General features: G+C 39.3%; 1 protein-coding gene across 4 annotated transcripts in view; it reads left to right on the top strand.

The window, feature by feature from the left end:
- NAV3 (neuron navigator 3) overlaps positions 1-26,175 on the top strand; it is a 415,305-nt gene that overhangs the window by 21,021 nt on the left and 368,109 nt on the right. The gene's annotated exons all lie outside the window — the stretch shown is intronic.

Raw genomic sequence — 26,175 nt, 5'->3', positions numbered from 1 at the left:
GATAGCCCTGCAGCATACTGGCCTTGGTGATTTGGTCCTCTGGCTAAGCCATTAACAAAAAACTCCACCCCTTCTAGGGTATACAAGTCTAAAAACAAACTAGTTTCAAACTGGGCCCTGGTCTTTTTTCAATAACTCAGACCTCTTGACACACTTCTGCCAAAACTTGCGGGCTTAGCTTCCCTTCCTTGGCTCCTTTTCATCTCTTCCCTCCTCCGTGCCCCTTTGGGTTGCTTGCTGCTCCTTACAAAACAGCCACTCTTCGGCTTTCCTACCTGGAGTCTTTCCCTGCTTTGGCAAGCCACTTCCAGCCCTACCTACCTTCAGTCTTTTTTCCCCCGCTGTTTCAGGGTCTCCTGCAGAAGGCTTCTGTTCTCTGCAGTTCTCTCTAGGTGTCTGCTGCAGTTGCCTCCCCCTTCTCCAGCACTCAGGCCTCTCCCTTATCTATCCTAGAAGCTTGGTTGATTTGAGACCCATTTCCTGCAGGTGAGGAGGTGAGTTGGCTGTGTCACAGGGCGGGCTGAGACCATATCCAAAGCCAGCCACGCCGTGCCAATAGTCTTATAAAAATGACAAACAGTACTTATCACTAAGTGCTGCTCCTTTTCCAAACTCTTACAAAGGCACCTTAATTTTTACAATGACTCCAGTGATGCAAGAAATAATACTAATACTTTTTATAATTTGTTACAGCTTACTATTAATAGCAAAACTAAAGCAGAGAAGTCAACTTGCCCAAGGCTACAGAGTGTGAATCAGTTCCAAGAACCTGAAATTAGAACTGAGCCCTTCAGATCTGTGCTCCTCTGTAATTGTCCTCTCAGCTCTTCTCATTCTCTCTCACTTTAAGGCCCGTATTATGAAAATATTGGGTTATTAGACATTATTAGGGTGGTCATTTTAAACTTGTTTTCTTTAGAAAGATGTCAGAGTCATCAGTTTAAACTAAGGACCAATGGTGACCATCCAGGCCCTATTGAAGTCGATGGGAGTTTTGCCATTAACTTTAACGGGGCCAGGGTTTCACCCCAGCTGCTTGAAAAGTACAGTTTGTTAAGGCTAGCCATTTGTGGCTTCTTACGCTGTCACAGAATATGTTGTCAAGTTGTGCAGACAGTTTAAATGTTTTTTTTATAACAAAACAACCAAATCAACTGGTGCAATTTTGCAAATAAATAAATGAATAAAATGCCTCCAGTCCTAGAATTTGTCATGTTTCTACCCCTGTCTAATAAAACAGATTTATAAAATGATTGAGGACCCAGTTCAAAATAAAAATAAACACAAACCAAACCCAGAAAGTATTTTTCTTCATTGCTTTTAACTTTTACTTCCTGACAGAAACAAGTGTGAAAACGTAAAAATTTGTGCTTTTGTTATTTCTGGCCCAGCCAAAAGCAGGAGGTACCAGAAATCTAATGAGACTCCCCTTTTATTATTAGATTTGAACCTCAGCTTTCTTCAACGCAAAGAATCCCAGTTTTGGTTTAAGAAACCACTGACATTTTTGAGTGTCTCTCTGGACTCAACTTCTGAAGCTTTTAAAAAATTCATCCAACATCTCTAGAAAGCCTTTCACAAAGAGGTTTTATAATGAAAGTTGGACAGAAACTGCCACAGCTGGTGCCACTCTTATGGAGAACCCATTTATTGGCGTGTATGTGCATCAATTGTCATGTGTGTAACTGAGTTTCAAATGGTTGACGGGAAAGAAATGAAGAATGAGAAAGCTAATTAGCTTTGCATTGAGAAATGGGCCCGGAATAAATCCCTCAGCTTTGGGAAAGTTTTTGGGTACATATCTGAACTTTTTGTGATTCTGGCCCATCCGCACTTTGACATATGACTGGTAGTTTCTGATAATCAGCTAGTTCTTACTTGCCGCAGACATCTCATCCTTATACGTGAAAGGGATTGGTTCAAAAGGAGAACAGATTCCTGTATACATTCTCAATGTTAAACAGAAAATGAGATGTTGTACACAAGCCTGGAAAAGGAAGCATAAAGACTTTACTCTCTGACATGCTTGCTCCCTCCCCGACCCTTCAGTTAAATTTGTTTGTTTGGACACTATACTCTCTGCAGAAAGCTGAAAGGAATGAAGTACTGTGGATTATAGGGTTTTTTTACATATATTGAATATTTAGATTCTGTGTGTTGCTTTCTGTTTGTGACTTGTTATTGTGACTGGTATGTTGACGTCCTTGGAATTTCCAAACAGTATAGATGACAATTTCCTAATTCAAGAAGTGTTGCAGCAAACAGAGGGGAATTCTATATTAGACCTTGTCCTAATAGATAAAGAGGAACTGATCACAGAACTAAAAGTTAATGGTGACTTCGGTACAAAAGTGATCATGACTTGATGATCACATTTATCATGTGCAAGCAGAGTAAAGTCCAGACCAGTTATATGGTGCTTTAATAGGGCCAGTTTCATCAAGCTGAAACCACTTATGAGCCATATCAGCTGGCAGGAAGAATGTAATGAGAAAAATGTGAATGGTATTTGGGAATCATTTGAGAACATCTTACTAGATGCCCCAAAAGCCACAGCTGAGGAAGAAGGCTATGCTGCTACACTCACACTCACACACAACAACAACAAACTTTTTTAGAGGAGAAGCGAAGGTAGTTGTAAAAAATGAAAAAAATAAAATATAACAGATGGAAGAAAGGGGAAGTTGATAGTTATGAATATAAATAAGAAGTTAGGAATTATAGAAAATTGATGAGGGAAGCCAAGGCACACAAGGAGAAATCTATGGCCAGCAAAGTTAACGATAATAAGGAGGTATTTTTGAACATGTGTTAGGAACAAAAAATAATCCTGAGAATAGTTTGCTACTAAATGGAAATGGTAGAATTATCAATAATCATGCAGAAAAGGCAGAAGTGTTCAATAAATATTTCTGTTCTGATTTGGCTGGAAAATAGGTGATCATATAGTGAAACACTTTCCATTCCACTAGTATTTCAGGAGGATGTGAAACAGAAGCTACTAAAATTAGACATTTTTAAATCAGCCGGTCCAGATAACTTGCATCAAAGAGCTGGCTGAGGTGCTCACTGGACAGTTAATGTTAGTTTTCAATAAGTCTTGGAATACTGGGGAAGTTCAAGAAGACTGGAGAAAGCCAATATTGTGCCAATTTTTTAAAAAAGACTAAATGGGATGGTCTGGGTAATTATTGGCCTGTCAGCCTTACATCAGGCAAAATAATGGAGTGGCTGATAAAGAACTTGATTGATAAAGAACTAAAGCAGGGTAATGTAATTAATCACAATCAACATGGGTTTATGAAAAATCAATCTTGAAACTATCTTGATTTTTTTTTATGAGATTGGAAGTTTGGTTGATAAAGGTAAGTCTATTACAACACTATTAAAGTTGTGTAGGCATTTGACTTGGTACTGCATGACATTTTGCTTAAAAAAAACCTAGAATGATGATAAATTGACATTAAATAAATTAAAAACTGGTTAACTGATAGGTCTCAAAATGTAACTCAACAAGTGAGTCTGTTTCAAGTGGGGTCCCCCAGGGATCGGTTCTTGGCCCTATGCTATTTAACATCTTTATCAATGACCCAGAAAAAAACATAAATTCATCGCTGATAAAGTTTTCAGATGATGCAAAAATTGGGGGGAGTGGTAAATAACAAAGAGGAAAGGTCACTGATTTAGAGTGATTTAGATCACTCAGTAAACTGGGTAAATGTAGTAAACAGTAATATGGCTAAATGTAGATGTATATATTTGGGAACAAAGAAGGTAGGCCATACTTACACAATGGGGAACTCTGTCCTGGGGAGCAGTGAGACTGGAAAATGATTCTGAGGTAGTGTTGGCTAGTCAGCTGAACATGAGCTCCCAATGTGATGCTGTGGCTAAAAAAGCTAATGTGATCCTGGCATGAATAAACAGGGGAAGCTTGAGAAAGAGTAGAGAGGTTATTTTACCTCTGTATTTGGCACTGATGTAACTGCTGCTGGAATACCGTGCCCAGTTCTGGGGTCCATGAATCAAGAAGGATATTGATAAATTGGAGAATATTCACAGAGGAACCAAGAGAACAATTACAAAATTAGAAAACATGCCTTATAGGGATAGACTCAAAGGCCCAATCTGTTTAACTTAACAAAGAGAAGTTAAGGGGTGAATTGATTGCAGTCTGTAAGTACTTACCTGGCAAACAACAAATATTTATTAATGGGCTCTTCAATGTAGCAGAGAAAGATATAACATGATCCAGTGGCTGCAAGTTGAAGCTAGACAAATTCAGACTGGAAATAAGGTATACATTTTTAACAGTGAGAGTAATTAACCATTGGAACAATTTACTAAGGGTCGTGGCAGATTCTCCATCACTGGGAATTTTTAAGTCAAGATCGGGTGGTTTTTTTTAGAAGATCTGCTCTAGGAATTATTTGGGGGAAGTTGTATGGCCTGTGCTATACAGGAGGTCAGACTAGATGATCAGAATGGTCCCTTCTGGCCTTAGATTGTATGAATTATTGTGGGTTGGTTTGTTTTTTTTCCCCCTCAGCTACCATAATAAATAGGGTTGGCACGCCATTGCCCCCATTTCCTTGTACCGTATGGTACAATGAACAGTGCATGTCAATTTCTGCACAGTATAGCCAAGCACGCTCATGTAAAAACTGCGTATGAGGAAAGGGTAATGAATCGGACTGTTTGAAAAGTCTGAGGAAATACTGATAAGTAAAGTAGCTCATAAATTCCACACAGACAATTGCTCATTGCTCTGAAGATGAAAACTGAGCTGCCCCTCGCATCCTGCGCATGACTGACTGACCTAGCAGTAAATGCTCACTCGGTGAAACTCTGCTTGTGTACCTTTCTGCCAATGTAGGTTCTTGCCTTTTTGTCCTAAGTTACGTGTACTAAAAAAATCCAGTAATCATAGGCTGCTATTCAATAAAATCATGTTTCCTTAAATAACATGTCTTTTTTTAAAGATGCATAATATTTGGTGCCCAAAGAAATACAGCTGATTATTGTTAATTCAGTGACGTGTATATGTGGCTAATAAAGTTGGTCTATCTGCAGAACTAGCAGTGGAGAGGAGGGAACACAAACAGATGGAGGAGATCTCCTTTCACTGCAAATAAAGTGTGTGGAAGTGATGAAAAATATTGAAGGGCTTAAAAAAATCCAAAACTATTTTTTCCTTTTGCGTGGGTCAGAGAAGTCCAGGATCAATTTACACAAGCAACAAAAGCTTCGAAACTCTTGCAGTTTGGGAGGAGGGATGTTTCCCCCTTGTTTACTTAAACAACAGTAATACGTTTTTCATTAGTGATCACACAGGTTCCTGGAGGCTGGTAGTATCTGAAAGTGGGCAGCCAAACCTTAACTCACACAGATATGCTCAGTGCCCATTTAGAGAGCTGGGTTACAATCACACGGTGTCTGACTCAAAACAAGGTAGGAAAAGCATATTCTGCCTCCTTTGGGAGGCCTCCACTTCCCTGCATGAATTTGAAAAAGTATTGCGTATCTGAGTGCTAAAGCATAATGTTTGTTGTACCCTTGAGCATGACACGAGAGAGTGAGGGCTGGGTCCTAAGCTGGTGTAAATCTACATAGTTCCATTAAAGTCATCAGATCTATGCTGATTTCCATCAGCTGAGATCCGCTTCTGAATCTTCAGAATAGACTGGGAATATAAACCTGAGGAAAATCAAAATGAGAATGAGGGGATCCAAAATGCTATGGAGATGAAGATACTAAAGTATGTCACCTGCGTATAAAATTGATAGATATAAACAGGGAGAAAGTCAATGTCCTTGCCATAGTGAAGTCAAAATGGGACATTACCCAAAGATACAGTAGGTAACCGCTTCAGTTTTACAAATATCAAGCAATCTTACTGTGTGAAAACAGACAGGATAGCTCCAGAGAGATTTTCCAAAAGAGTTGGTTGGAAAACACACTATTGCAGGTAACTTGAGAACTCCCCACTTCTCTATCTCACCATGGTTTTACACAGTCTTTGCATTCAGCTGCCAGAAACGGAGGCCCCACATTCATTTGGTCTGACCACTTTTCTAAAGGGAAAAGGGGGGTGATACTGATCCAAAAGCTTTTGATATATTTAAAAAAAAAAAGTCTGGAAAAAGAACAGTTCAGCTATCTAGAGATGGGATGTTTATAAAACAATTCTCAAACTTTTCCACAGTGGGTCCACATCTTTATAGAGAACTTTTTTGAGGATCACATCCTCTCCCCTTCACTGTCATGTGCATGCACCTCTGTTCTCATTGATGATTGAATAACATCCCTTAGACAGGGAAGTATTGATGTAGTTTAGCAACTGAAAACAAGAAAGCAAGTCAGTACCATGTGACCAGATAGCTCTATGTGGACCACTGGTGGCCCTTGGCCCTCAGATTGGGAACACTGACTAATAAAATTATACCCATTAAAAAGGCAAGTGAGCAGCCCCAGAGGTAGCAAGATAAATGGTTGGTGAGATGCCTGCAGCCACAGGAACATCAGTTTGTAGCATCAATTTTCCGGGTGTACAGTAAATGGGCCTATCAAAGGTATGTTTCAGTGTTCTGCAGTCAGTGCAACAAAGACAAGAGGTTTAACAAAACCACAACTAGTACTACTCTAGTGTCTCTCTTTCCCCAACAAGTTCAGTGCTCCTGTGTGTGGGGAGATAGTGAATTGTAAGAGTAATAGTTACTCGCCTTGTGTTGGTGTGTTTTGAGTATGTGGAGAGGAGAGAAGGGTAAATACATGAAATGTTATGGATTAGAAGTAAACTTGTCCAACTTGAATATGTAATATTTCTATACCTCTGTATGTTTCCCCATAGTTTCATAAGTAACTACTGATTTTGCCTGCCTAAATATTTTTGGTGCCCAATTTTGAGGCACTTCAAAGGGGCCTGATTTTCAGATATGACTGAGCATCCGATCATCTCAAAATCAGACCCCTTTTAGATTGTTTAAGTTGGCCATCCAAAAATTGAGGGCATCATAATTAGTTGCTTCTGAAAATCTAGGCCTCCCTCTTTTTCTTTCCTGGTTAGGTTAACTCTTTCAGGAGGCTCAATCTATTTTTTTCCTCCCCATCTTCACATTCATTTTCTTTATGGGAGCCACACTGAGTGGGACCCTAATATATGGCCTTACGTCTAGGAGTTATCGTTCTTTTCAGCAACTCTATTGGCTTGCCTCATTCTTCCCTCTTCCTCTATTTTTAGGCTTATTCTTACTAGGTGAAATCAAATACTGATGGAGAGTTGAAACTGAAATAACTTGCAAGCTCGTTTAACTCAAAAGTCAATTATTTGGCCAAAGTGTGCCAGTCATGCAAAGAGTTTGCAGTAGCTCTAAAAAAATTGCCCATCAGATTTAAGTATTATCTTTCCTCACTAAAGTGACTTGCATAGCTTCCCCACGGTGTAGGTCTCTTGAAATATAATAATTGTTTACAGCTGAGATGCTCTCTCATACCTCTGCATGATAAAATACGGTATGGATATTTAATGGCACAAAAAACTATTGATTATTCTAACGAAAGTGCATAGGCTGTCTTAGAAACTGCCATAGAAGCTGATATACAAAGATTTTTCTTGTCTGTCCCATTATATAAACACAGGAGTGAGACAGGTCAGATGAGATAAACGTAAAATGTGGTGCTGTTTGTTTGGAGACAGTTACAAATCACTGGCTCAGCTTCAATTGCAGTGAGCTAAATTCAGTCCTCAATGTAACTCTATTGAAGTCAGTGTAGTTACACAAAGAATGTGTTTCACTAAGTGTCCATTATGGTAGTCGTAGTGTGGGAATTGTGCAGTGTAGCTTACTTTAAAAGGGTTTTGCGAAAGCTCTCTTTCTTGGGTTAAAATATTTTTTTGTTTTATGTTCCTTTCATACTAGTCTTTTAGGGTCAAAGACCACATATTTTTAGACTTTTTTCTATAATACCTAAACATGACAATATCTCAGATAACAATTGCATACTATAGATAATTATTAAAATCGGAAAATGAAAGTTTGCTGCTCTTTCATTATTCATTAATATATATATATATATATATATATATATATATATATTCATATTTCAGTAGAGCCCTGTCGGGCTTTACTGTATAAAGAAGAGGCACCATGGCCCCTGCCCCCAAAGGACTTAGTCTTATAAGAACAGCAACATAGGATAGGTGGAGGAGAAAGGGAGACAATATCACATATCTAATTTTTATATATGTTTTTTGTTTCTTTGCAATTATGTATGATTATATAAGTATTATTTTTTCCTTCCTGACCCTTGGCCCAGCCATTATATGCTGGCTGATTTCTTGTTAGACATCACAGCAGACATTGCTCTTGAGATGGGTGTTGAACGAGGAGTCTCATGGCCAATTCCAGGAAGGCATTCCATGCCCAAGGGGTGGGGCTGAAGAAAGCATAGATGTTTGTGGGAGGGCTGGATTCATGTGTGGTAGATCCTGCTGTTGTTTGGTGGAACAGGGGGGCAATATGTTAAGAAAGAAAGAAGAGTAGATAAGTATGGAGGGGAAGAATTGTAAAGGACCTTGAAGATAAGAATCTGAAACTGTGGAGGGTAGGGGGTGTCAGTGCATTCAAAGGAATATGTAGATATGCTCAGAGAGATGGCCAAGGAAATAATCTTAGTAGCTGGTTTTTTTTTCTGTTAATCAAATGACATATAGAGTAATTGCTATTATTTCTTTGTTAAAGCATATTGTACTTTACTATCATCTTTTCTGTAAATTGTCATGAGATCATAATAGTACATGTTAAAAATCAAATTTCAGCTATTTTTAAGAACACCCATTTTGATATCTACCTTGGCAAGCACCTCTCTAGTTCTTATTTACAATGTATATGCAGTTAATCTTGGAAAGTGCAATGCATACATTTGAAAAGAAAATTAAGGGGTTGATTCTGGATCCGATACAGGTCATGAAACAGGGCAACTCTTTTGACATCAGTGGAGTCTTGTGCAGAGGCATAAGTAAGATCTGAATAGGGTCTAAAGAACCCATAAGAATGGCCACACTGGATCATACCAATGGTCCATCTAGCCCAGTATCCTGTCTTCTGACAGTGACTAATGCCAGGTGCTTCAGAGGAAATGAACAGAATAATGAAGAACATTTATTTTCTCCCCTGTCCCAGTCTGGCAATTTGCTTTAAGCTGACTTGAGAAGTTTTTTTGCATAAATATGCTGTCCCAATACATTTTATCAGAATCTTTTAGGTTCTTAAAGGAAAAATATAATATAATTACTAATTATTTATTTATTTTCCTGTTGGCTTTTACTTATACAAAGTGATACAATCTTGCTCACTAATCAATATCCTAAGAAATGGTCTCAAGTTGCAGTGGGAGTGTTTAGGTTGGATATTAGGAAAATCTTTTTCACTAGGAGAGTGGTAAAACACTGGAATGCGTTACCTAGGGAGGTGGTGGAATCTCCTTCCTTAGAAGTTTTGAAGGTCAGGCTTGACAAAGCCGTGGCTGGGATGATTCAATTGGGGATTGGTCCTGCTTTGAGCAGGGGGTTGGACTAGATGACCTCCTGAGGTCCCTTCCAACCCTGATATTCTATGATTCTATGAAATACCTATAGACATTGTGCTGCATCATAGGTGAAAATATGAAGTCTTCTCACTGAGTGAATAATAGCGCTGTAGCCCTCCTGTAATTAGCCACTCTATTTTTCTATTCTATTTCTATGTTCTTTTGTGGTAACCATTTTTTCCCTTACCCAACGTCTCCATGTTGTTAGCCTTCTCTCTGACCACAGAGGGCAAGATCATGATATGACAAGCTCTGAAGTACCACTGCAGAGCTCCTGCTTTGGCCAGAGGGGATTACTTGATAGCAACACATGATCATTCATCCTACTTCCCTTCAGGGGCTGAAAATTTTGCTTACACAGCACTTCTAGTTCCTGTTCAGTTGCCTCTGACAATGTGATTTGTGGGAAGTGTTCTGTGACAGGCCCTCTTGCCTAAGGCCAAAGACAGATGTCATAGACAGACTGAGAATTACTGACACTATCAGTCAAAGCAGGGTCACCTTTCTGAGGCTGGAGGTAATTACTGTGCCCATGGAATCCATGGGGTGGATAATATATGAGATTATGGCAAGAGGGTGACAATGTCTCTGATCCATCTGAATTCCTCCTTTTCATGGTACAGATGTCTGACACATGTAGACTAGAACTGGATGAATAACTGATTTATTTTTTTTAATTCTTATTTGTGAGTGTGTGAATATTTAAGTATTCAGAGGAGCAATAACTTGAATTTGCATCTCTCACCTCACAGGGGAATGCTTTGACTACCAGGATATAGACATATTCTCTCTCTCTCCCATTATTTATACACAGTGGAACATCTTCAGCAGGAGTGATTGAGAGAGTCCCAAACCACAAGGCCTCACAGCACAGTAGTTAGGGAACTCTTTTAAGGAAATGGCAGTTCAAATCCCTGCTCCACATCAGGCAGTGGGGAGAATTGAACCTAGGTCTCCCACTTCCTGGGTGAGTGCCTTAATTACTGGGCTAAAAGTAATAAGGGAGCCACCACCACGACCTTCTCTTTCTCTTCTGGCTGTTTTGTGAATGGTGCCAAAGTCTCCTTGTTCTAGCTTGGAAAGAAATATATCCAAAACTATTCAGTGAATGTGTGTCAAATTCACAATAGGTTCACTCAACCCGAAATTGGATATTTTTTCCAGCAAATCAAGTATTTGTCTGAAAAATGTTGTCTAGCTCTAATACAGGCATCTTAATCTAGCTCTGTGTGCTACTGTGGCAGCATCAGCTGTATGCTGGCTAGCACATTTCTTTAATAAGAGAACAGGTTTTAACATCACGTTTAATGTATAGTTTTCAACTAAAAAACTACTTTATGTGGGGATATTTAAACCTAGTGTAGTTTGAAATTTTCCAAACCTCACAGGCTATTTTTGAGGTTTACAAAGCTAGTTAGAACTTGGGAACATCCTCCTATTACTCATCCCCATTATTTCAAACTCTTCTCTCTTCCCCCTGGCACACCCCATAGATGATTCAATTTTTTTAAAAAAAATCTAGTTTCAGGGAAACCTATGGTATGTGTTAAGGATAGAAGAATGCCCCCTGCTTTCCCACCAGAGCTAGCTTTTCTCCTAGTGGGTGGCCTGTACACAGTATGTATACTATATAATGTGATCAATACAGTGTCTGTCTCCTTCTCTGCTGCTTTGCATAGGACCAAAGGACACAGGAATGGAAGGGGACCACCTTGGTTACTGAGTCCAGACCCCTGCTGTCGCAGGCAATCCTATCAGATAATCTTAATCATAAATTTATCAAGTTGCATATTAAAATTAGTTAGGTCTCTTGCCCCCACTGCTCCGACTGGGAGGCTGTTCCAGAACCTCACTCCTCTTACAGTGAGAAACCTTCTTCTAATAGCCTGCCTGAATTTATTGATGGCCAATTGATGCCCATTCATTCTTGGGACAATAATGTACTATTAGCTTCAATAGCTCTTTCCTCTCTAGTGTTTGCCCTACTGATGTAAATGTGCTTTGTTCCCAGGCTTTCTATTTCTGGAGTTTCTGGAAAACACCTGTAAAAGTCTCTCAAATTTTCTTCCATCTGTGCTTATTTTAGGGCTTGTCTTCGCTGCCAGGGTAAATTGACTGAAGTTATGCTAGTCCAGCTATGTAGCTTAGGTCGACTTATCCTGGTGTCTTCACTGTGCTGCGTCAACGGGGTACGCTCTCCGGTCAACTTACCTTACTCTTCTTGGGGAGTTGGTATACCAGAGTCGACCAGAGAGCACTCTGCTGTCCATTTAGGGGGTCTTCACTAGATCCACTAAATCGACACCCACTGCATCGATTGCAATAGCTCCAATTTACCAGTAGTGAAGACAAGCCGTTAGACTGAAAATTTTGAAGGTCAAATCCTGAGGTCAGTCTTTACTAAGGGAAAACTCTTGTTGAAGTCAGCAAAGCCGAGTAACCATTTCAAGATTGGGTTAATGGAAAAGTAGACAGTAAAAGTAATTGTTTATAATCTGCAAAGCTATAACACTCACCTGTAGTCCCATAATAAAATAATATCATATTCTTTCTGTTATATTTGTCCAAGCCTGTTTAAAAATTGATAGTAATTTCCTTAAGCAGGCTGACTTCCAGACATGATACGTGAGAGAGAAGGAAAGACGAGACAAAACTGGCTTGATATACCTTTTCATTAGGACAGGTTTCAGAGTGGTAGCCGTGTTAGTCTGTATCAGTAAAAAGAACGAGGAGTACTTGTGGCACCTTAGAGACTTATGCTCAGATAAATTTGTTAGTATCCAAGGTGCCACAAGTACTCCTCGTTCTTTTCATTAGGATAAATCTACAGTTCTTAGTGCCTACAGTTGTTGCTATCTAAGCTTTTCATTTTTGTCTTTGTAAAACTAGATAATGCTTTGCAGTATTCCTGCTATTGCCTAGATTCTCTATACTTGGTATTGTGAGTACTTAAGAAATACCAAAAGACAGTTATTTAGTTGGAAAGACAACTATAAAAGCTTTAAAGGGTATCCATGGGATTTTGAAGCATGCATTTTAGTTGTTCAGTCATACTTTTTTCCCTGTGTTTGAATAAGGCGGCATTATGTAAGGGGCCAGAAAAACAAAACAAAATTAACTGTTTGGCACACTTCATAGAGGTTCAGTCAGGGAGGAAGAGAGGATTTAACGGTCAGAATATTAGAAGCAGCTGTGGATACCTCAAGCAGGTTTAAAACTTTAATAGAGCTGCATATGGTTTTAAAAGCAAATGGGGAGGAGTGCTGGCATTGGCTCACACAATTTTTGAATGGCAAGGAACATAATATTTCAGTAAGTCTTAGTCAAGCTGTTTTAATTAGCCTACAAAAGAAAAAAAGATCTTATGAACTAAAAACATCTTGCACTGAGTGGGTAAACTTGATCAGTTTAGTCTGAATTATTTGGCTTCAGTCTACATGTCTCATTTGATGTTTGCTGGCCTACGAACAAATGCAGAAGAGCCATGCAGAAGAGAAGGATTGGAAAGTGCTGTAGACTCTGTACTTTTCAGAGACATTTGTCCCTCAAATTTGTGTACTTGAGCCAGAGAGTTCAGGGTCAGGCTTTGAAAAGTAGTGCTGCAGCCACATTTATCTGGCATTGATGCATACACAGGGGATACAACATTGGCACAGTTACAAAAAGGGAACTGATTACAAAAGTATATGGTGTGGTGGTTTTAATAGGGTCACAGTTTATTAAAATCATACCAAGCAGAAAAGGAAAACTCTTCAGAAACTTTTATTTCTCTGTTTTTTTCCCCTTTTCTTTTCCCGTTCCCTTTTCCCAAAAACTCTTCCTCTTTCCCCTCCCCCCCCCAAAGAAAAAAGGTAGAATCCAGCTATTTTAATATGGGATCATTAGAATACTCTGCCTCTATAAAAGAACCAAAAGATCATTTTGTCAGACAACCAGTTATTCATTGTGCTACAGAAATAAGTGCAAAGTTCAGGATGATCACAATGATGAGTCTGTGAAAGTTCACAGTCAGATATTCTTCTTGAATGTAACATGTGCCTTGAAATCTGGAGTTAGTATATGGTTAAAACTAGTAGAACCAGTTTTTATAGCTTTTTAGGGCCTAATTAAACCATTGGTGAACTGACAGCTCAAAACCCATTATCTGTGAGTTTAGGAAGTTTGCAGATGTCTGTAAGTGCAAACAAACCTGTCTGGCTTGAATCCTTCATGTTTTAGCCACCTGCTGAATAAGCAATAGGACCAGTAAAAAAGACAGTTGCATAGACACCCTGTTCTTTTACTTTCCAGACAGAAAGCTTAGCAGCCAATTTTAGATAATTGAGAGAAAAACGGAAAAGAGGCAATAAGACCCCTCTCTCCCTGCCCTGGAGATTTAAAGTGTTTTTCCTCAAGGTTTACTATGCTGTCATAAGGTAGAATTGTACTCTTACAAAAAAGGGTTCAACTCCATTTCTCCAAGCCACTAGAAAACCTGCTGTTACTAGGACATGGCCCAAATGTTATTGCAAATTAAGGGACTTAATCAACTTTATCAGATGATCAGAGGAGCTACTAGCTCTGAAATAATTTTCAAGTAAATCTCTTATACTGCAAGCCATGTCGTAATTCTGGGTTAACTCCCACATATATTGTCAAGGGTTGGAGACCATTTTTCTTTTCCCTTCCTTCTGGTGTTTTCTCAGTAGAGATTTGGGATTCTTGGGTAGGGGGGAGTGGCGGGGAGGTTCTCCCTTTTTTTTTCTTTTTTTTCTTCTTCCAAATGGGTAAACTTGGCTTTCTGTAATTCTTAAGGGGCTTCTCTAGATGTTGGATGCCCATTAAAATTAATTCTGTTCCAATTCAAATGTCTTTGGAGAAGTATTGAGTAAGGCAACAGTCCCTTCACTCCCCTTATATTAGACTAAGTACTAGGTATATTTCATGTACTCGAATTCAACAAGCAAAAATGTGCAGCTGTTAGCTCATTTTTTCAATGGTGATTTTGGCCAAATGAGAATTTCTGTGCCCTTTTGGTTATTTACATCCAAGATGCTCCTTTCTTCCTTCCACCAGTGTTGTCTGGATCTGTTGGCTCCATGATGAATTGATTTTAAATCCAGCAATGATGAAATAGATGTTTTGCCATTGGTGAAGGAGGATACAAATGCCAACATGGCCAGACTTGCAGAGGCTGCTGAATAATTTGAGAATGTTTAGTTTGGCTTCATATTACAACGGGGGTGGGGAGGGTGGGAAGGGGGAGTTGGAGGAAAGTGACCAAGAGTCAATTTTTGAATTCATTCTGAGATCTGGATAATCCACATAAAGTAAGAACATGTTACAATGGAAGGAAGTAAATTCAAGAACACAGAGGTTATATCCTACTTCCTTTGCTTTTTATACTAGCATATAGTAAACTCATTACACTGTACTAATGAAACGGATAGGGGACTAGAATTGCTTTCCTGGGGAAGGTGAATAATTTTTCAAACCTGATTACTAAAATACCTTAGTCCCAAAAAGAAACCTTGCCTAATGCCTACATAGTACATTAGGTATGCAATGTTTGAATTAACATACACTCTGTTCTTGTAAATCAGCACGTTTTTATTCTGAATGTCTTTTTCCATTTATTATAGAAGAGTGGTTGCTGTTGTCTTGGTGAGTTGTGTGACTTCACCCACAGAATTGCCTCAGTTACAACATACATTAAATAATCTTCATCTGATAAACATGACAGATTTGTAGTTAACACCGGTGGTGGTTTTTTTTTTTTTTTTGCCAATCTCAGATAAACATGTGGATCGTGTCTGCAAAGGCAAGCAGTCAAAACACAAAGGACAAACTAATGGACATATCTGTCCAAGAACAGAAACATGGATGTGTCCTCTGCAAAGATAACAGACAATTTTATTTGCATGTGGATATTTTTATGGTCTATGCATTTTTATTTCATAATAGAGAACTCTACATGGGATGTCAAAAAGATATGAAGAGAAACTTCCTACTTTCCTATTGGTTGAACATTTATTGGACCACATGTCTTTGATCATTCACTAAACCACTTAACACATTCTGTATTACAGCCATTGTATGGTGAACAGTACATTAAAGCATATATTAGTTTTAAAGTCTTGTAATGAATTTAATCTTTTTGCAGTGGAAAACTTCTCTAACTTTGGGTATGTTAGCAATTCCTTTAAAAAAAAAACACACACACACACACATACACACTCTGCCCTGAAATCCAGTACCCTTTTATTTTCTAATTGCAAAAGGAACATGCATTCACTCGACATAAAAATATGAGATGCTTCCGGTTGGCTACAAGTACTGTTCAAGCAGGCTTTTAAAGACTCATTTGGAATGAAGATAGTTGAATTGTCTACAGAAGGAAAAGAAATTATTAAACCACAAACAATTATGTTTAAAACAAGATTGAGAGTATGACAAACCCACAAAAAATGAGGAAATTCAGAGTAAAGGTTGACAATTTGGTCAGAGACAGTTTATCAATAACTCACCCCATTTTTATGGACGTGTTACAGTAACAAAAGTAAAAGGAAACAAACGGTAAGGAACTGTTCTGGTCAATCGGCTCTGCAACAAATGCTCTAAAATATTTCTGAAAACCAAACTTATGTTGGTCAAGCTCTGGAAGACCTTAACTATTGTCATGCAAGCATAGATTATATTTTAACTTGAGACGCAGAATGGGCCAAAGTCTGTGATTTTTTTTAATAGGGCATAACTCTCACCAAAGTCTATGGGAGTTTTTGCAAAGAATCACAGAATTTGGTCAAATGTCAACACAGATTCCATGACTATTGTGAGTTTAAGAGCAACCTTTTTTTTATATTACCTACACATGTTTTTCCTTATGACTGTGATGAGAGGTGAGCTCAGGTCATGACATTCAGATATGAACTTGGATAAATATCTTAATTACTACCCCAAACTACTTTTCTGGCACACTATACACTGTGTATGGCTTTAGAAATGTTATACCTGACATCACTTTGGATTGAATTCTACCCCTGAATGCAACTGGGAGCCATGCATGTCTGAGAACAGAATTTGGCCCTTCAACCTGTAAGGTCTTGGAAAGCCAAATGCCCTCATGATTATTATTCATGATAATGAACACATCCTTGGAGCTTTACAGAACATATAACACTGGTTGTCCGCTTTTTCTTTCTTTCAACAGCTGAACAGGTATCAGCAGGTGTTCCTAATGAGTGTCACCTAACCATCCTTACGAGCTCAAGCTGAAAAATGTTGCTCCTGTACCTGAGGTTCCTGCATGGAAAAGAGTTATACTCCTAGTGGCCATCTGTTCAGCCATGTTCTTCTATTTATAAACAGACAGTGGGGGTAGTAATCCGTATCAGATGGATAAAAGATGTTATCTCACTGTATATTTTTTTGTTTCGAGTCTTCATCTGGGTTGTTAAAATACTGGATTATAGTAACTAGTTACATATAAACACAGTACTTCTTACAGTACAGACAACAGTACAGAGTTACTTTTTACAGATGTATTCAGGAAATGTAATTTCCTTTAAGTTAATTTTCTTGGTAAACTGACTTCCTTTTCTTGAGTTGAACGATAATGTTATGGATTTTAACCCTGTGTTCATATTACTCTTTTTTTTCCCCCTCTCTTCCTCCTCTTCAGCAGTAAATGACAATTATGTGCCTTCAAACATATATTTTCCTGGTTTCTGACAGAGCATTTAATTTCTGTGCTCTTCAGATGATCATTATCTACAAATTTAGGCATGATATTTAGACTCATCTCTGCTATGCACAACCTCATGTATCCAAATCTGTACTGTTTAGGGGATCTACTCTTTTTTTCCCAAGGGATTATGAAAACAAACCTTTTTATCCCTTTTCAAAGTTTCTCCGTATGATCTTACACATCACAGTCACTTTACTTTACCAGGAGGCTATTTTCAAAAATTTCTTAGCAAATGAATGGAGTCCAAATAGTGCACGTGATCTGAATTACAGTTCTACTGCAGAGGTCTGTACAAGAGATTTTTCTAGGGGATTCCACTCACGCTCTAACAAGCGGAGTGATGGGTTTTCACTCACTTTTGTGTTTTCACACACTGCCATTATGTGCACCATCAGAAGGAATGGGATATGTTTGTCTCAGTCCCTTTGATGGCATTCTGTAAAGGAAGCCAGCTGAATTGCAAGCCAGTCAAGACATTGAGAGTTATAGGATGCAGTGGTCTGAATTTAATAGATCCTAGAATCTCTTAAACTTCCTGAAAAACTTTGGATTCAGACTTTCTCCCGTGTCTAAGATAGTAGACTGGTCACTCTCTATTGATGATAATTTCTGGTATGGTGATCGAGTGCTTGCCCCTGCCTGCCAGCAGTAGGGGAACTGAAAAAGTCCGCTCTGTGTTGCAGTCACAGCAAATTAGAGGGATCAGAAGCTCTTGCATAGTTGCAAGGGCATCTGGGTAGGTTGTAGGTAGTTGTACCATGAAATACTTATGTTCCCCCGACTGCTTATGGCCAAGTTACAGGATGGACTACTACACCCCCAGAAGACTTTATGGATGGTGAGATGGATGGCCCCTTAATAAGTATTAACTCCAGCCCTAGGAGTTCCCATGTGCCACGTGACATGCATTCCCTCCTCCTGCTCACCTACCCACATCTGCTTAAAGTACTGGTGAAATTGCATGCATCAGCACAACTACATGGAGCATCCCTTAATAGAGTCTCTCTTGAGCTACATGAAGTTGTTGTGGCACCTCCTTTATTTTCACTTGACACCCCCCTCCCTGAATCCTCAGCAAAGTGAAACCTTGGTAAAGGCATAGGCTGATTATCTGCTGTTGCAATCTCCCTCCAACTGTCTTTCCCCTAATGAGGGCCTCTGCGGAAGCTAGTGTTGATCTCTGAGTGAATCTAGTTGTTTGGGTCACTCACCCTAATTTAGTGTTCCTGAAATTGATTTCCTGAAAGGCAGCATGAGACATCACGGTGAAATACAAACAGCATGATGATATTCCCTAAGTAAATAAAGCTGGTACAGTTCATGCATGGCTGTAGCTGTCTTTACTCTCTTGCTTTATACAAAATATTTGCCCTTAGACCTATATGTTCTAGTATTGCAAGTTTTTCTACTTTTCAGTGAATGATAATTCTGTCAAATGAACAGAAGAAATTTACTCTCCATAGATCTCATACATCCTTATACAGTGCTTTCAAAGACTGATCTCTGACTCTGAGTAATAACATTAATGTTAAACACTGTGCATATGTTTGCAAATTATACAAAGACTTTAAAATACTGAAATACTGACTGTCTGACCTACTAATATTGACTGTATGATATGACCTGTACAGTGCATTGTAAATTTCAAAAGAGATTATGCATGAGCAGAGTTGTGGTAAAAGCAAGACTTTTGAATAGACAATTCATCTTACTTTATGTGTCTTCTGTGAATATGAAGGGCAGAGAGTTCTGGATAGCAGAGGGAGAATGTGCAAGTAATACTCTATGGCTAATAGAACAAAGACATGATTTAGGAACAAAGAGCAATCTGAGGAGCTGGGAATCTTGGCACATCTGGTGAAAGTATAGGAGATGAGAAGGTCTGGTAACCCAGGTGATACGGGGAAATCTGTGGAGTGCTTTGTAAATGTGTTTTGGAATCACTGAAAGGGATGCCACGTGGCTAATCACAAAACCCCAAAATATCAGAGAACACTGAAAACTAGTAAGCCTAATGTCAGCCCTGCACTGAAATATTCATTTTGGCCCTGAAGTATAATGTACCCATGGTCAGTCTGCCTGCTCCATTCTTCTGGCCAGGAAGGATCTTGCAATTTACAAGAATGCTGCTCTCGGATGACTGTATGCTTCATTATCCTGATTAGGCAGACAGAGCAGAGCTATGATGCCACATGCCTCATGTGTCTATCCATCTTTTACTGGCATTCGTCACCACAGTATCTGTGAAAGTATGACTACTAAGAAATGTAGTGCACTGTGTGTGTTGTGAATGTGTTGGTCAGCTGGCAATTCATGTACGCTGCTCTTCTCACTTTGGTGTTGGGAGGGTAATGGGGGTGCTTATAGAATTTAGAGGCCAGTCCTCATTTTTTGTTTTGTTTTGAGCACACTACTTCGGTCTATGGGAATTCCTGAGTTCCAATCACAGCTATTGCTCTAACTGGCTTTGAGAAAGTAATTGAGGCCATATTTTCAAACATGGGCACCTAGACATAATGCTTAGGGCTTGCTCTAGTAAATCACTTAAGAGTGTGCTTAACTTTAAGCATCAAAGTCGTTCCATTGACTTTAATGGGCTACTTACGCTTGAATGTTTTGCTGGATCAGGGACTGATTTTTCAGAAGATCTGAGTCCCCACAGCCTCCAGTCAAAGTCAGAGTTACCTGCTGGTGTTAAGCACCTCTGAAAATCAGGACATTGGGCACCCATGTTTGAAGTATGGCCTAAGAGCTGTTCTTGATGCATTACACACAAAACATGGTAAAAAGGCACCGTGACAGTGTTTCTCTTGTAAATTATTTTGGAATGTAGCCAAACACTCTCACAAATGTATGCCAAAAGAATAACGGCAAGATGCTTCATAGCTTTATATACATTCTGGATCATATTAGGCATGTTGCTTATAGTGAAAGTTACCAAAACAACCATAAAAGCTGCTTCTTGCCAAATAGTATTATTGAAGACAATCCTACCTTAAAGATGTGCATGTTGGTAGAATTAGTTCTGAACCAGTCTGTAACCCTCACATCTCCACTCATTCTTCAAAGGGAGATCAAAGAGTCTATTATCCCCCACCTGTTGCTCTGAGCTTCTGCCTGAGACATGCAAGATTAATAATGAATTGATACTGTTCCACCTGTATGCTTCTCTGGATAATGTAAAACAAATCATCACTATGTAAAAAAACTCAAATCTGTAAAAGCAAGTAGTTCAAAGTCCATAGGACTGGTAAACACCCTAAGATTAAAAAAATAAAATAAAACAAAGATAAACATGGAAGACTTGTCACGACTATAGTTATGTTGCTGGTGAACAGCAGGACAGAGTACTTTTTGCAAGTACTGAGAGTAGATTTTAAGCCCTTTGGAACAAGGACCATATCTATTTACCTGTTTCTATAAAGACCCTATAAAGACCTGCACTTTTCAAAAATAAAACATGGAATTGTACCCAAGAAAGTAGTCCAGAAAGTACTCAACAGGCTAAATTAGCCTTCACAGCTATTGTCCCATAAGAAATGCCTTCTGGGCTGTCCAGTTACATAGGCTAATTCAGATTCATATGAGGAATATCTTCTTTCCAGGAATCACAGATGGCTGAATTACACGTTTTGTACTGCCCCCTTTCCTAGAACAGTCTCTGATTTAGCCCACCTGATTGCCGTGGTAATTGAGTTCTGGAAGGATACCTTGATGGGGTAGTTCAGTGAATATAAATTGGAATTGAGCATGCACTGGAATTGAACATTGTAAATGTTTTTCACTGAACACAGCATGTATTTCACTCAACATCAGTTACAGTTGAAAGACATTTTAAAGAGCTAGGATTCCGTGTTAACCCCTAATCTGCCCAGCACTGATTTTCCTTAATTCTAGTATAACCAATATGATCAGGCCATTATAGAGCTTTTCCTGTGCTGACAGGTTTATTTGTGTAAGCCAAGGAGAACCAGTGGCCTCTGTCTCCATAGATATTACATGTATTGAATAAAATAATGACCTACATTTACATAGTGCCTCCAAGCCAGAAGTTCTTTACAAAGTCGAGTGCATAAAGGATACTTCCCCCAACACCAAAATGCATTACCTCTGGGAGGAGCTGCAATAGCCACTTAACATCAAACATTGTACAGTGTAGTTTAGGATTGGAAATAGAAATTGATTATCCACTGAAAACTATAGGAGGAAAAATATGTAGAATATAATTATGCCAGTTGGACTTTGGCCAGAGTAGCAGAACTAACACCTGGTACTCATGCATATATGCACTTTGGGATCTTTAATGATCACAAACAGTTAAGAGCTTACATTTACATTTTATTTGAAAAAAGCATTCCTGTCTTTCCCCCCTTCAAAGTGACATACGTGGCTTATTTATTTTAATTTATTTATAGGAATTTCTATGGCCCTCATCACTGTAGTATCTCAGTGCCTGACAAGCATCAATGAGTTAAGTGTAGGGAAATATTATCATCCTCATTTTCCATATGGTGAAAGAAGAAATAGAATTCAGATTTCCAGGCCTCCAAGTCTGTGTCTTACTAACCACAAAATCATCCTGCCTTTCCTTCAGTTCACAAAGGGAAGTATGCCACCTGCTAAGTAAGCAACACCACTTCCCGTAGCCTCTGTGTTTTCCGTGAACGTCTGAAATACAATTACTAACTGGTCCCAAACCTACGTTCACATGAGATCTGAAGAGCTCATAGTTTGAAACTTTATGACTACGGAACTTTTTAAAAGTCCTATATATAAAATAGCCATAAGTAGAAAGGCAAGAGTTCAGCTCTGTAGTGATTTGGTGGCCTCCAACCAGCAAACTCCTTCAGGTGGTGGTGAGGATCCAGCCATTAGGAGCAGCTTGTAGGATTAGAGCCTATTAAAAAGAACCCTGCTAAAGAAAAGAGAATCCATAAACAGTCTGAATATCCACGCTTAAATTGTTAAAAAGTTGTTTATAGTGTGTTAATGGAGATGACTTAAATGAACAATGTACTGTGTATGAGGTGGTTCATGATAGATGAACATTTATGAATGCCATATTTTGTATATCAAATTAGAGATGCTTGTGCCAGATTTGGGGAAATAAGAATGAATTTCCCCATGAAATTGACATGTTTCAATTAGCAGTACTACAGCAACACACATTTTTTTGCAGGAAACCATATAATGGGAGGAAGAATGTTAAATCCTGAATCACGAAATGAAGAAAAGTTAAGCATTTAAAAGGATAAAGCAAAAATATTATTCGAAGTAGAGAAATTATTTCACGTCACTGTTTTTTTATTTAACTCCCCCCCCACACACCCTCCCGGCCCATTCCTTGAATAGAATGGTAAGTGTGTGAAATACTTTTGTTGGGACTGAGTGGGGACTGAGTTCTGACCAGTGTTTTACCATTAGAGAACAGGTCAGAAATTTCCTCAACTAAATCATATCCCTCTCCTTTTCAACCCTTTTTCCAACGAAAGAGGCCTAGTAACTGGATTTATGCACTATTTGTACATGTATTACTGAATCAGGTTATGATATCTCCAAAGACCTTACTATTTTTTATTATAATTATTTTGGTAATAAGCATCATCTGACTAGAGATGGTCTCATTTTCTCCTGGCCCTCCTCATTTTTCTCTTTTCTTTTCTTTTCTTTTCTTGGTCCTGTGTGACAAGCAAAGGACTTCCTGAGTTCAAGTTTAAAAGCTACAAACACAGTCTTCCCTACTCCCTGTTACTCCCCCGACACTCATACTTACCTTCCTCATTCACTCTATTCTTTTTCTTCCTTTCCCATGACCTGTCATTCCTCAATCATTCTATAACCACATTCATTATCCCCTTCTCTCCTGGGGTAGACAATGATATAGAAAATGGGAAAGACAGAAAGATACAAAAGCCTTTTCTACACTTGATTCAATGAAACACATGACTTCGACCCACCTCTCTCTATCTATACAGAGGCTATTTGCCAAACTTGGCTTTGTAATTAGCCTTTTTTCAATTTTATTTGTTCTAGATCCATAGACTTCCCAATTCATAGAATTCTAGAATATCAGGGTTGGAAGGGACCTCAGGAGGTCATCTAGTCCAACCCCCTGCTCAAAGCAGGACCAACCCCCAACTAAATCATCCCAGCCAGAGCTTTGTCAAGCCTGACCTTCAAAACTTCAAAGGAAGGAGATTCTACCACCTCCCTAGATAACGCATTCCAGTGTTTCACCACCCTTCTAGTGAAAAAGTTTTTCCTAATATCCAACCTAAACCTCCTCCACTGCAACTTGAGACCATTACTCCTCGTTCTGTCATCTGCTACCACTGAGAACAGTCTAGATCCAACCTCTTTGGAACCCCCTTTCAGGTAGTTGAAAGCAGCTATCAAATCCCCCCTCATTCTTCTCTTCCGCAGACTAAACAACCCCAGTTCCATCAGCCGCTCCTCATAAGTCATGTGTTCCAGTCCCCTAATCATTTTTGTTGCCCTCCGCTGGACGCTTTCCAATTTTTCTACATCCTTCTTGTAGTGTGGGGCCCAAAACTGGACACAGTACTCCAGATGAGGCCTCACCAATGTCGAATAGAAGGGAACGATCACGTTCCTCGATCTGCTGGCAATGCCCCTACTTATACATCCCAAAATGCCATTGGCCTTCTTGGCAACAAGGGCACACTGTTGACTCATATCCAGCTTCTCGTCCACTGTAACCCCTAGTCCTTTTCTGCAGAACTGCTGCCGAGCTCTTTGGTCCCTAGTCTGTAGCGGTGCATGGGATTCTTCCATCCTAAGTGCAGGACTTTGCACTTGTCCTTGTTGAACCTCATCAGATTTCTTTTGGCCCAATCCTCTAATTTGTCTAGGTCCCTCTGTATCTTATCCCTACCCTCCAGTGTATCTACCTCTCCTCCCAGTTTATTGTCATCTGCAAACTTGCTGAGGGTGCAATCCACACCATCCTCCATATCATTTATAAAGGTATTGAACAAAACCAGCCTGAGGACCGACCCTTGGGGCACTCCATTTGATACCAGCTGCCAACTAGACATGGAGCCATTGGTCTGTGCTATCCATTGTCTAGATAATCAAAACATCCATGCAGCTCTGAATGACAATCACATACTGGCATGATAAAAAGTATTTATCTTACATACCAAATCAAGGAAAAAATGCTTAGCTCTTACAAATGTAATGCTATTAATTTGTTCTTACAACAAGTACTGTATCTCAGATCCCTCCACAGCTATTTATAATGTTCCTACAAATATAAACTAAGTAATTATTAATATATGTATAAGTAAACTATGCATCAACATAGCAAATAATGTATCTCATGGGGTATATCCCTAAATGTTTTAGGGCAACGGTGAAAAATGATACAATAGGAAGCCTTGTGTGTGACTTGGGAAATAGAATCTGATTTCTGTATTTTATTAGAAAGAGGATTAGAAGCAATGGGAAGGGGGAGAGGATGGATAGTGAAGTGGAATTATAAAAGAGTCAGGGAGTCAATTAGTTGCAGGCAGGCTTTTCCAGATGTTGGAGATGGCATGGGAGAAGGATCAATCTCATAATACCAAGAAAAAGAAGGCAATGGGAACAAAAAGGAAATTGGCGTATAAAGGAATGTGTGGACTGGAAAGAGATGAAGTGAGAAATTCAAAGGAAGGGGCAGGTCTGTGGCGAGTCATAAAACCGGGACCGAGTGAAGAATTCTGTGGGATGATCGTTGGAGTGAGGGGAGGCGCTGCTGAATTTTGCACAGATTGAACCACGAAGGGTTGAAACTGGGCAAGAAGGAATTAATGTACTCAAGGTGAACAATGGAAGCGTGGATCAAGTGTCATGTCTGTATGTGTGGTGTTTTCAGAGCTGACAGACTGATTTATTCCAGGCCTGAGAAACATGAAGGGTGAACAAGATTATAGATTTAAGACAAAGGTTCCCAACCTGCTACTCGGGTGAACGTTTGACAGGAGTCTAGGAGTTTCGTGGTGCAGCTTTGATGACTAGTACTCTGGTTACCATTTACCAGGACAGTCATTTTGAATATGTTGAGTTAAAGGGAGTTAGTCACTATCATACATATGAAGAATGTGGATAAAGGCATAAAGTGAGGAAAGGAACAGAACAGTGAAGGGGATAGAAATGTGGTTATTACTTGCATTGAAATAATAGCCCTTTCAGCAAAGGACTTCACTGTGAGAGAGCCATTGTGGGAAAAGTCTAGCAGCAGAAACACAGGATAAATTAGGTGTAAGCCTGAAAGGCTTTCCCACAATATGTTGGGACACAACCCACCCTGCCTTCTAGTAGGTGCACAAGAATCTGCTTGCAGCAGAACTGGTGTGTGTGGTTTCTCTGCATGGGGAGGTTGGCCAGGACGGACACAATTAAGGTAGTTTGGCTATTGAGAATAGAGATTTGGGAACAGGATGAAGGCAGGCCAGGGAATGGATAGGCCCAATGGATCTGTCTCTTTGTGGACTGTTTTACATGACTGAGAGCAGGCAGTGTTGAGTTTGTCTCCACTTTCACAGCATGGGATGAGGGATCATTTATCCTCCCACCAAATCTGAGGAACTCCCCAGTCCTCAGCTTGGCTGGTTGGGTTGTGTGCTGGGGAGTGGGTACTGGATTAATGCAGAGGAACAGAGAAACCCACAGGATATTCACCTTTGGCTCTGCTCCCTGGCAAGATAGTGGGAAATAAGGCTTTACCCAGGGGTTTATTTGAATTTAATTGTAAATAATATGAGCACTAAATCCCCTAAAAGTTTTACAGGGGGTGGGATGCGCTGCCAACAGACAGAATATCAAAAACTATTCCTCTATAGAACGGATGGATATAT

This window comes from Lepidochelys kempii, chromosome 1 (genome assembly GCF_965140265.1).
Source record: "Lepidochelys kempii isolate rLepKem1 chromosome 1, rLepKem1.hap2, whole genome shotgun sequence".
NCBI lineage: Eukaryota > Metazoa > Chordata > Testudines > Cheloniidae > Lepidochelys > Lepidochelys kempii.
The sequence above is the reverse complement of the archived record's forward strand: the minus strand, read 5'-3'. Positions and strand labels throughout refer to the sequence as shown.